Here is a 12,519-nt window from a genome sequence, read left to right as displayed (position 1 = left end):
ACTGGAGAAGGCAAGTGAATCATTCAAATATTGACTTATTTATTTTTCTTTTGTATCAGCATGTTTGTCACCTTTTGTCATTCTGCTCAAGGTATATTGGAGAGTTCTTAGCCATTTTTTTGCTATTATTTCTTTAAACGTGCACTTGTCATTGAGATGTGGAACAGCAGTCACAGTCAGAATGATAGAACTGTTACACTTGATAGGATTTAAAAATGATGTGCACTTTAAAAAATAGTCTTTGATGCCATGGTGATGGGCACATTACATATACTAGAGCTGGCAAACAAATAAAACCTAAGAGAGAACGTAAAGCAGTGTAACTGGAGAGTAATGCAGAGCAACAACCTGAACGCTACTTTATGTGTAAGGTACAAGCCAGAAGTGCTAGATCAATTCATTTTATGCTGAACATGAACTGAAAATAGCACTCAGCTCAGATCTAGTTTAGTGGGAATATTGATATGGGAGAAACCTTTGGGATGCTGAATACAGGTTCAGTTTCCTTTAGTGATGGCTGCTAGGTAACTATTTTAAAACTACGAGATTTTGGGTGAACATTTGGAGCCAAAGCATAAGGACCCTATAACTTGCTTTGATCTACATTCCCCTCCCCATCCACTGTCTTTGTAGCCTTGCTGGAGAAGTTCTTTAAAAGAGGAAGCAAGGGCAAAAAAATTGGAAAAGCTGAAGCTAAAAAAGCAGTCTTCTTTCCTTCTTGATACCATCTCTGTAGGAGGAAAGCAGTCTCTGTACTAGTGACAAGTCTCAGGACAATCTTTATAGGCCAGTGCTCTGTATTGTACACAGGTCCTTACATCTACCTCCAGGTGCTTCAGAAATGTGAGTTATAAATCACACATACATATCAGGTACTTGTGCCTGGTTAAAGCTGCAGAAAGTGAGGTTCAAAGAGCAAAATATCCCATTAGCCCATGAATAGAATCCAGAAGTTAGGTTTTCCTGGAAAGATTTAGCTGGAAAGAAATTTCTGAGAGGATCCTCCTTATGAGTTTTGTTGGAACAGTCATGTGTGTTGTCATTGCTCCGTGGTTTTAACCCCAGAATCAACCTGTCTGCCAGCTGGAACATTTCATGGTTCCTCAGGTAGTGGCAGCCCTCTGGAATATGCAAGTTCCCAAGTCTCCTGATCATGCAGTATGCCAGAAATTATTGTAGTATGTCACTGAGCCCTACTTTGCCCATGAACCCAGGCCCCCTTTCAAAGGAAACCAGAGGTGCTAAAAGGAGAGCTTGACCAAATATCCCATAAAGACATATCTGTGGTCTGCAGAGATGTGCAGATTGTTTTCCAATGTAATATCAAGACAGAATATCAAGAGAAAATGGGAGAGCAGAGACTTGGAGCAGAAATCCCAAGTCTGGGAAAAAGTTCTGACCATTGGACTGTCTTTTTGGCCTTCACCCTCAGGGCAGAGTACGTCTGCAACCTGGAAGGAAGGGACGTGCTCAGCAAGCTTTTTCTTGCTTGATTAATTACTTTAGCACTGGGGCTCATATTAAAAGCAACGTGTCTGAAGAACTATTGTGTTCCTATACTACAGTTCCCCCATGTAATATTGCAGTCATTACTCTGATTAGATTAATTACTCTCCAGTGTCCTAGCCCTCCCAGCCGATCCTGTTCACGGCCCCACAAAATGTTGTATGAGCAAAAGCACCCTTCCCTGGTGTGAGCTGCTCTGCTGTGACTGACTGCATTATCCAAGGCCTCTCGTGTGAGCAGGCTGTGGCACTGCTCTGCTAAGTGTCCTATCATTCCCCTGCTCGGTGGTATTTCGAAGTGTTACCTAATGCCTTTCAAATTTAGGGAGTTTCAAACTCTAATCTTCAGATCTGCTCCACTTTCTATTGATGTGGTTCCAGGTTGGTTACCGAGACTATTTTCTGGTTCCAGTTCAGATGTGCCCAATTGGATGGAAATTTCACGAGAACATTTGAACTTGTGAGATAACCACAGGGCTGAAGTTTCTGCCAACTCATCTGGGAAAGTTTCTACTCTTTGGAACTGGGAGGATGAGCTGAAGATGTGAGGGCCTTTGAATTTGAATCCTGGATTTTCATTTGGCTTGCCTATGAGTAGAAACTCCCTTGTTTAGATGAGATTCTGTGAAGATTCAGTTGCTGCTCCTGGAATTAAGCAGTGGTTAAAAGGTGAGGTCTTTAGTCTTGAAGAACAGTTTGCATTTACCACTGCATATATATATATTTTTTTTTTTTCCTGAGAGAATACTAACTCCTATACTCTTTCCCCGGCTATGGATGACCATGAAATCAGTTGCTTGGAGAGAAATGCTGCAGAAGAGAAATCAATTAGTCATTTTTTTTGGACATATGCCTTGGATCTTGAGGATCTTGAGGAAATTAGCATTGTAGCCAACAGCTTCTTGCTACAATAACTCAGGGGAGCAGGAGAAGCCACGTGCATCATCTTTCAAGTTATTTTTCAGCTCTGCTGTTCCTGGCCCCCCTTCTATAGGTGACTGGACTCTGGTAGCAGAGCTGATTTTTTTTAATTCCCTGGAAAAGCTCAGAATCTGGTTTTCATTTAAATGTGTAAAAATTATCTGAGTTGTTTTCCCCTCGATAAGGTTTACAAGTGTCTGTATATCTTTAGTTTTAACAGAGGGCAGTTCAATAGACAGTTTACGAAGTACTGGTCAGGGAGATAAATTACCTTGTAGAGCTGCACAATCACCATTCACAATCTCCTCAGTGACTTTATAGCCAATGATAGGATTTTTCAAGTTCATAGAAACTCATCCAAGCACTTCCTGGTATTTTTTTCCTTCTCCATCTACCCATTGTCACTTAATGAATAATCTGTAGTGCTCCTGCTAGGGGTGAGGGTTTGGTTTGATGCCTTGGGAACGGCTGAGCATTTCTTCATTTCTGGCAGCTCCTTGGGATTTGTGAATTGGAAATGGGAGTGTTTTAGCCTGCTGCAGCACATTGACATGTCTCTTTTCTAGGATTCGTAGCTAACCCCCAAAGCTTCTTTCTATACTGTTAACTAGACAACTTTGAGAGGTTGCTTGGTAAGGTCGTCATCAGGCAACTATGTATTTTTATGCTTTCTTTTGTTGAAATTCTTGAGTGAAGGTTTTGTAGCTATGTATCTGAAGCCCCCTAATACTTTTGCGCAGGTGCAATTTGAGCCTGTAACGTTTCCTCCATTATTTATTTAGATGATAGGGATACAACCTCTGACAGAAGAAGAGGGCGTGCATGGGGAGGGATCTGTGGTGGGGAACTCCTTGAACCTCTTCTCCTAAGCCTCATGGGCCTTTTGTGATCAGTTCAGTGCATGGAGCTGGTCTGAGACAGACTCTCCTGTGTTTCTGAGGCACCAGTGACTCCAGTGCCTGGCAAGGCTGCAGTTGCTTCAGGCAAAAATTGTACCCAGGTAATGCAGACCATTTGTGCCACTGAGGGCTCCTGTGCACAGAGGAATGATCAGATGCCACTCAGGTACTCATTTACCTGAGGGGGGAATGGGGAAAGGAGGGAATAAGGAAATTTTGTTGTCACTGTGGGTGTGTATTTCTCCATGATGTGATATGGCCATGGCTGTGTAGCTGCTCAGCATCTACATTTAGATTGGAACCACGCATTGCACTGTTGATAAATGTCTGTCTCCATCCAGGCGTAGCTCCAGGGAGGTGTGCAACCTTATATGGTGAAGCAGTAGTGCAACGGAGGCAGGTTTGGTTGTGGGTGCTGGGTGCCGAGCTCTTTTCTAAAAGAATGAGGACTGGCTGATGGTCACTTCCTGAGGTAATGTGTTGGACCACAGCCTCCTCTTCCAGGGCAGGGGTTAACAATTGACTCAGATAAGAGTAGGTCCAAGTACTATCTTATTATGAGACCTTCCAAGAGATACTGGTGAGAACTCTCAATTTCTGAATTGTTTTCCCCTTCCTACAGCTGACTCAGAGCAACTTCTTGTACTAAACAGGCAGCACAGTTATGCCGAGTGATGCTTTGTGCATCCAGAGCAACTCTGCTCTGAAAAAGAAGCTGTTGTCCAAGCTGTCTGTATTATAATGCTTGACATTTTAGTGGATTTTTTTCTTTTTGTCTTTAAGGGAGTTTCTTCCTTTTCTTGTCCATGCTGCTGTTCCCCCTATCCCAGCAGAAAAAGAAGACTGTGCAACCAGGAGAACCTTACCCTTAGATCTGTGGTAAGGGCATTTGGCACAAATCGGCCAATGGGAAGCAGTGCTGGAAGAGCAGCCATGAGTCAGGATTCCCTGGGTTGTGGTGCATTAGCTAAGTTATTAGAAGGTGTTGATTAATCTTAGCCTCTTCTCAGGCTCTTTATATCTCAATTACAAAATGTTGCCTTCTTCCATACTTGATGTGTGATTTTTGCTAGGATTTACTCCTTATTCTGAGATTTACCTCCTATGCTGAGATACACCCTCTTTGTTATTTAGTTCCTAGAGAAAAGGGGACATTGTGTTATGCTTCTGTTTGCCTACTTTGATCTATTCCTGGCACTGCAACCTAGGCATTAGTGGCACTCTTCCGAGCTCCGTCCATGTCTATCAAGCTTGCGGTGAGACCGATGGCAAACCTTCTGCTGCCTTTCTGAGGGGACACAGTCAGGGTCTATTTGCAGCAGCAAGGAAAATCACTGTGTGAGCCTGTGGGATGCATGCTACTGATGCAGTCCCAGCCTTAGCTCCTGGCACTGTTATTTCCTTTCTCAATGCATTTTTCCTTCCCATATTTTGTCAGTTAGGCATTAAATTGTGCAGCAGAAAATTGCAATGGCTTTCCAGGGTCTTTCAGGTATCTTCTTTCCAGATGCACAGCACAGAGTGGTGTTTTGGAGGGAAACCCATGACTGCCCATGGATTGCAGCTGCCAGATGCCATCCAATGCCCAGGGCAGGAGAAGGGAGCAGGGTCTAAGTTTTGCACTCAGTGTACTTGTGTGCCCTTAGACGAGTGAGCCCACATCTTGGTAGAGATTTCAGTTTTGATATTTTGCCTATGTAATCACAGGTGGTAACTTAGTTAAATCATTTGAACATCTGTAACTTGCTATGTCAAAACCTGAATACAAATCATTGCCCAGATTCCACTAATTGATGCTAAATAGAAAGAAAAATAACATAGGAGAAAAACGTTCCTAGAAACAATCAATAAATTAAAGATTCTTGGGGATATAAATTCAGCAGTTAAATGAGATACTAATGAAGATGGGAATTTAATGGTGAGTACTCTCATTACATTGTTTTAAAAACTCCATTTGATGTAGATTTGGTACTGGTAAAAGGGAGACAGCTTCGTGACAAACGTCTGTGAGAACAAAAGTTGTTCTGCCGTCTGAGCATAACTCCTGCAGTTTATTGCTGAGCAGCTTCGCTTCCTCTTTTCTGCAAGTTGTTGCAAGATCTGGTGGGGAAGCATGGAGCAATTAATTAAGAACAAAAACAGACAAACAAACAAAAACCAAACCAAAAAACCAACAACAAAAATCAACTAATGACTGTTCCACAGCATCAGTTTACTTCTTGGAGCCTAAAAAGGCTAAAAAGTAAAGGATATTAACACATGCATTGTTTTCTGGCTTTGTTTTTTGACACTGGAGGACTGCTGAAGAGCCCAAAACAGCGTTAATGGTTTTAAAGGAGTACTTTAATTAACTAGAGAAGGACTGAGCTGGTTTGGCTGCAAACAGGTATTGGGCTTCCAAAGAAAAGAGCTGCTCAGGTATTGCCAGACTGCAAATTAAGGATGCTGCTTCCCAACTCATCTCAGTCCCTGATGGGCAGCACTGTGCTGCTGCTTCCTCGCTCCTGCCTCTTGCCCCATGGCTGGATGTTTTTCCTATTTCCTAGCTCAGAAGGCATTTCACTTAACCTGGTCCAGATAGCTGCCTTAGGATGAGATAAAAGATGCCCCCCAAATTCCCATTTCTCATTGCAGCCTGGTTAACAACTCAGATTGATAAATCTAACATTCACAATCAGATAAAATGCCCTGGAGTGGGCAGTTTCCCAGCTGCTGGCTGCAGCCCATGTACCATCCCAGGGGATGCATATCCTGCTCCACTTGGACCAGCAACACTCTTGGATAGGAAAATGCATCAAACTCCACTTCTGTGCAGGCTCCAGCCCCACTGTGGCTAGGAAGAGGCAGTTTGTTAATGCCTCTGCTTTGCCTTGACACCAGAGAGGCATTTTTCTCGTGTCAGTGTGGAATCTGGTGAACACAATTATTTACCTTTATCTCACACTTACGTTTAAACTGCATCTCTGCTGGTACATGCCCTGTTTTGATTAATATTAAACTTCCAGATCATCTTTTTGAATTGGAGCAATTTCTTACGACAAATAGTCCGGAGAGCCAGATTTCTGAGTGATTAGTAGCAGGCTGAGAGAGCTGGATGCTTGGGGAGCTTAACGATTCGTGGCCAGATTCATTCACCATGGTTAGAGTGGTGGGCATGTCACAGCTGCGATTCCTCTGGCAAAACCTCAGCCTGAAATAATTTTAAATCAGGAGTTGAGTTTTTCACCCCCCCTGCTTTCGAGGTTGGCTGCCTTACCGCGAGGGGGGAGGATATGCGTCCTCCCAGCCAGGGACATACTGAAAAAACTCTGGCCGCAAGGACCTGCTGGGCTGTAAGTCTGTTCTTCCATTTTCTTTTCATAGACACAGAGGGGAAAAATCCCACTGGCTTTGGGGCATTGATCCCAGGGGATTCGTATTCAGGTGCTGTGCAGGGTGGGACAGACCTGGATGCATGGTTGTGTTTTGGTTTGGTTTACCAAGGAAGATATTGAACTGAGAATAGAAAGAGTGGTTAAGAGAGATATCAGAGATATAAAATGAGCTGTTGCAACAAAAGGAGAAAAAAGAAAGCTTTCCCTGATTTCAGTTGTAGTCTAAGGGTTTGGCACTGGTGGACGGGTTTTGGAACTGGGTCAAGGGTTTTAGGAATGCAGCAGTGACCTATTTGTGACTTCCTTTTATATTATACCTGACAAAACCATAGTTTTGAATTCCAGGAATGTCTTAGGCTGTGGAAGTGTTGCTATAATGCCATTGGGTTGCAGTCAAGCACCTACAGAGCTGTTCCTGGACTGGCCAGGCAATGCTACTCTGTGCTGGATCACCAAATATCACACTATCAGAATGCAGAAAGAAAAGCGGTATTTGTAGCCAAATGGAGGCTGAAGCCCTTCTTAATGCACAGATGAGTTACCAGTTTGCACAAAATGTGGATCTCCATCCACAGAACATGTACTTGTGGTGTGGATGGGAGGATTCGTGGGCAGACAGATCAGTAGCAGTTACCCACAGTGAATCGCCCATCTAGCCATCAAGTCTCAGGTTCTGAATGAGGAAATTTTGGCTTATCTAGCTCCAACTTTAGAGATAAAAACTGCATTGTTGGCTCAGCAACAGAAGGCAAAGTGCAGAAAATCTGATGAGATCATTGACCGGGCAGGAAGACAGAAGTAGTGCTTATGGGACATGAGTCCATCTCCCCCCCCCGCTTTTTTTTTTTCCAGACAAGGAAAATGCTCGTAGGTGCAGAATCTGTTTTTCATCAGTGTTGATGCTTTTGACCCAGGTGGCCTTCAAACAGAATTCAAGTTACAGAGGTCCAAATGAACTTCTTAGTTGAACAAGGTCAGTAATTCAGCTGGGATCTGGACTTTGCTATTCCAGGTTGTTGTAATGCATCAAATACACAGAGCCTGGAGAAAAACCATCATGGGCCAGTCATGCGACTGGAAAACTCATGGCTGTTGTTGATCCTGTGAAATGAATAGGAATTCAAGATTTTGAGTGTTTCAGGAGTTTGGGCCCAAGGTCTGGGTACTCTCTTATCGAAGCTCAGAAATTACTTTAAGATGCTGAACATTGATGGTGCATTGTATCTTGCTGTGGAAAAGGTCAGCCCTGTTATTGTGGAGAGAGGATTGTCTGTGCTTCATAGCTGGCTGACTTTTTGGGTTACATGGTATAATTTATAATACTTACTGTTTGCAGACATTGGGCTGAGGATTTGCTGATTGTGAAACTTAAAATTCACACCACTTTTATTGAATACATGGAATTCCTGCCCAGAGGTGGACAGAGACATCTGGTTTTGTCACCCTTGTCTTCCTTGTCAGTTAGAGGGGAGAAACACAGGGACTTGTAGGACATGAATTGTCTTTATCCTGCAGTAGCTGTCTAAAATAGTTCAGGTGCAACATTCCCCCAAAGTAGAGAGAAATAGATACTGGTACACAGAGACTGGTATTACATTGCATGGTGGATTTACATTGTAGGTGTTGGATGCAGCTCCTGTTTCCTGCTGTCTTTCTGTTTCATGCACAGCTTGTGTAAAGTCAAAGACTTGACGTTAATGCACATGAAAATTAAGAATCTACTTAGCCCAGGATTTGGATGCTTGAGCAATTTTTAAAAGTTGCCCACCTGCTTGTTGCAGAGAAGGCACTTGCCTAAAAACATGAAGGAATGTAAATTCCTTAATCAATGCAGAACACTCTATCATATTTTTGGACTGTCAGCCTCAGAATTTACAATTCCATGCAGAATTGGCTCAAAACTACCAGAAATGCATTAGCTGTCATGGCCCATTTCTTCAGCGCAACTCTGTTTTTGAGTAGTAGTGTTAGCTTTTTAAGCTGTCTCAAGTTGTTTGATATTGATATAAGCAAATGAGATGAGGTCCTGGCATGCCAGTCACTGTACAAACAGGATTTAAGAGTTGCTAGTGACCTGAAGAACTTCCAGTTTCATTACTAAATTGGGGAAAATAATGGGAAAAAGAGTATTCCCATGGGCAGCTGACTCTTGAATTCCTTGTAGCTCTGTTTACAAATCAAAGAGGTTGTGTTTGAAGGCTGCGTGTGGCAGATGAGAAGTCCAAGTGCCCTTCTCCCATCCATGACAAGGTTCCACCCAGGAACTGAGCGGAGAGTGGCCTTAAGTGACAGCGAACCTGAGCAAGCTGTGAGCTGCTGCTTTTTGCCATCTCCATCCATATGTTATTGTTACTTCCCTTGCTGTATGATCTGATGTGAAGGAGAAAGAGGGGAAAAAACACACCTCATTTTCATCAGGTTATCCAGTTGAATCAACAGCTGCAAAATCATGATGTCCTGTTCCCAACTGTGGGCATAGGAAGCCTGACAGCCCTTAGATCTCTCTATGTGTCATGTGAAGCTGTGCTGTTAATCTCCTGATCACTGCACCTTCCTCTTTCACTGTAAAATCATCTCTCCTGAAGAATCTCCTACATATCCTACATATCTGGCAGTAGTATCTATGTTTTCCTAGACATGCTTTTTACTCTGCTCAAGTTAACAGATGGATAATGCACAGCTTTATAACCACAAAGCATTGGTTTATATCTGTTTGGCAATAACTTTGCTAGTGTAGTGTTATAGGGAGGAATTTGACTTGCTTTGGTGTGGACCAGTGTCTGACTGCATAGCTGTGTGTGGCTTTTATTACACACCTCTTTCTAAGTGTCATTTTTCATATCAAAAACTCAGGGTAGCAAAATGAAGCATAGACTTCAGCCTGTGTCTTCTTCACTAGTTAGCCAAAACACAGAGCAGGACACCAAGACTTAGAGAAAAATATGCACTGCTGTTAAGCCAGGATACTCTGCAAGGCTTTAAATTCATCTAAAGTGACTGTGAGGAATCCCTACTGCCTAATTCATTTTCTTGTCTGACAAATAGCCTTTGAGATCACATAAAGTATATATAATGTGAGTGGCAGGGGGAGAAACATCACAAATTACCTTCTCAACACATAAGTCTGTCTATTACTCAGTTGTTATAACTGTGTGACTTCAGTAACCCCTGGTAAATGCTGTTTGCCCAGGTGTAAGGTAGGTGCTGGTGGACTCACCAGATGTGAACTGTCCAGGAGAAGAAAGCAGCAGGAAAGTTTGCACCTCTCAGCCCAGGCAGTAGGTGCCCAAGTGACCATGCCCAGGAGCAGAAAGGGTAATTGGATCACTATCAGACAGCACTGGACCACAATGAATATTAAGGGTTATTCTCTTGGGAATGTGTCAAAGGTGATATCAACACCTTTGACTGGCTGTTTATCAACAGTAGTCCATGGAAAAGTCTGTCAAATACCATTTCAGCTGTCTTTGGAGAGAGGACACATTGGGAGACTACACTTCCCATAACAGCCAGTCAAAGACTGATGTCTGTGAAAGAGCAGCTTGTCACTGGGATGTGGGACATGCAAGGGGATAGAAGCTGACACCAGAGTTTTCCCCTGCATATCCTTTCTTCTTTCCCTTGCATGTAGCCTGGTTGGAATTGTGTTGAGATTAGCAGAATTTGGATCAAAAGCAGTGAGAGAACTTGGAAAGGATCAAGGGAAAAGTGATAACATCAAGTGGTTGTTGGCACTTAGGACAAAGTATTAGTGTCTTCACTGAGACCCTGGACAATAGTAGGCAGATGGATGAAGACCAACAGGAAATTGCAGAAATCCTAGTAGTTCTTGATTTCATACATTTACGCTAGTTCAAGCAAAGACTGAGTCCACTAAGCTAAGTTACAAAACTAAGTTACAGTAAAACATGAAATTGGCTATAAGATGCTCCTGAAATAAGTAAGAGAGTTTATATTAAGGCAGAGCAGGTCCTTGCCTGCTTTGCCACCCAACCCAGCTTTCAGTATGGGCATCTCTCCTGGTCTGAGAGAGAGTCCCACAGTATCAGAGCAACCCCAGGGTCTATCTGAACAGGTGTGCTGTTTTTTGAGTTTATGGTACTTCTGAGGATGGCTGTTTCTCTCTTGTTACTTATTCTGTGTGTGCAAGCAGTCTCACTTGTTTTTCTGCCCCAGATTAAGGTGACTGCTGAAACAGAGAGTTCATCCTGGTCTTTGCTTGTCCTGCTCACCCATCCCCTGTGCCCTTAACTACAACTGAGTAGTACAACACAGTTGCTTCCAGGTGTAATCTCGGTTAAACCTCAACACCTTTCCCTCATGGTCTTTGCTATCAGCACTCAAGAGAAACCACAAGGGGAGAATGATAAAAATTGATTTCTGTTTCACTAGAAATATTTCCCCTTTTGTCCACAGACTGAGACCGTTCTGCCTCTAACCAGTCCTCCCTAGGGTTTGATAACAGTAGCTCACAGGAGGCTCTAGCTTATCTGAAGACCAAACAGTAAATTTCTCATTTCCGCTTAGTGGTGAGGTGTTTAATTGCTGCTTAGTTTCGCCAGTCAAGTAATTCACATTGACGTGCTAAAAGCAGCCACTAGCAGTTAAGCTTGCGTCCGGGGGCTGTGGTGAACGATCCTGACATCTTTTTGCAGGCTCCAGTTCTGCAGGCTGGGAGTGTTCAAGTTTCTCCTCTCGAGTGGGCAAGCAATCTACAGAAAATTAAGTCTGAAAAGCCACGAGAGGTTGGTTGTGAAAGGCAGTTTAAGGAGAGAGGCTCTGTTGGGTGAAATTTCTTGTCCTGCACAAATTCAGGTTGAAAATTAAAGTGTTACCACCGTGCTGGTAGTTTAGAAAGAGACATAACGTTTAAATACAGAGAGACAGGGTTGAACAAGGAACAGAAGATACTCTCCTCATAAAATCCATGCAAGTTTATATATCTTTTGAGTTAATGTTGTCCTTAAGGTTATATCGGGTTACAGAGGTAGATACGGAGATGGCTCAGTGCAGAGTTTGTAACTTAGCTTAGTGGACTCAGTCTTTGCTTGAACTAGCGTAAATCAGGAGTAACTCTTCCAAAGCCTGAAGGCCTGATTCTCTCCACTGCCTTGCGTGGTTATTTGCAGCTCCTGGCAGTGGGTGTAAAATGCTGCGGCTAGGTCAAAGTCATAAGGAGTTCTGAGTTGGTAGCAATTTAAATCTGCCTTGTTCTCTGTGAAGTAGTTCTGGATTTGCCCTGAAGTAACAGAGTTAGCATAGTCTGGTCTTTTTTTTTTTTTTTTTTTTTCCTTTTTTTTTTTTTTTTCCCCACTTCTTATTTATTTGTTTGTTTGTTTGTCTCTTTGGTGGTCTGGCACATCCAGTCCTGTGTGGGATCTCCATGCAGAAGATGTAGAACACCCTGTGCATATCTGAACATCGATAGGTACAGACACTGCGTGACTTGGAGGCAGATAAACAGTTTATTTTCATGAGTTGGAAATGGCCAGATAACTCATGACTGGCAGAGCATGGCAGAGCCAGGTTTGATGACACATGAGTGCACCAAAGCAGAGGAAGCAAATCATTTGCCATAACTTCTCAGAGTTGCTGCTGTGGTGCGTAGGCAGTTACAGATGTACCATCTTGGGACCCATCTCTGTGTGTTTTATTATGTTCATTGGACAGCTTGTGGCATGCTGGGTTAATAATGGGTGATCACTGGCTTTTTGTTCAGTGTTTCTTGGTGGGTCACACCATCAGAGTTGGTTGGTGTACTTCCATGCTCCTCTTGCAAAGGACAAAGCTTCTTGGCTACAACTGAGCTCAAGAAATCAT

Source organism: Netta rufina (assembly GCF_964035555.1).
Source record: "Netta rufina genome assembly, chromosome: 4".
In the NCBI taxonomy this organism is placed as follows: domain Eukaryota; kingdom Metazoa; phylum Chordata; class Aves; order Anseriformes; family Anatidae; genus Netta; species Netta rufina.
The sequence above is the reverse complement of the archived record's forward strand: the minus strand, read 5'-3'. Positions refer to the sequence as shown.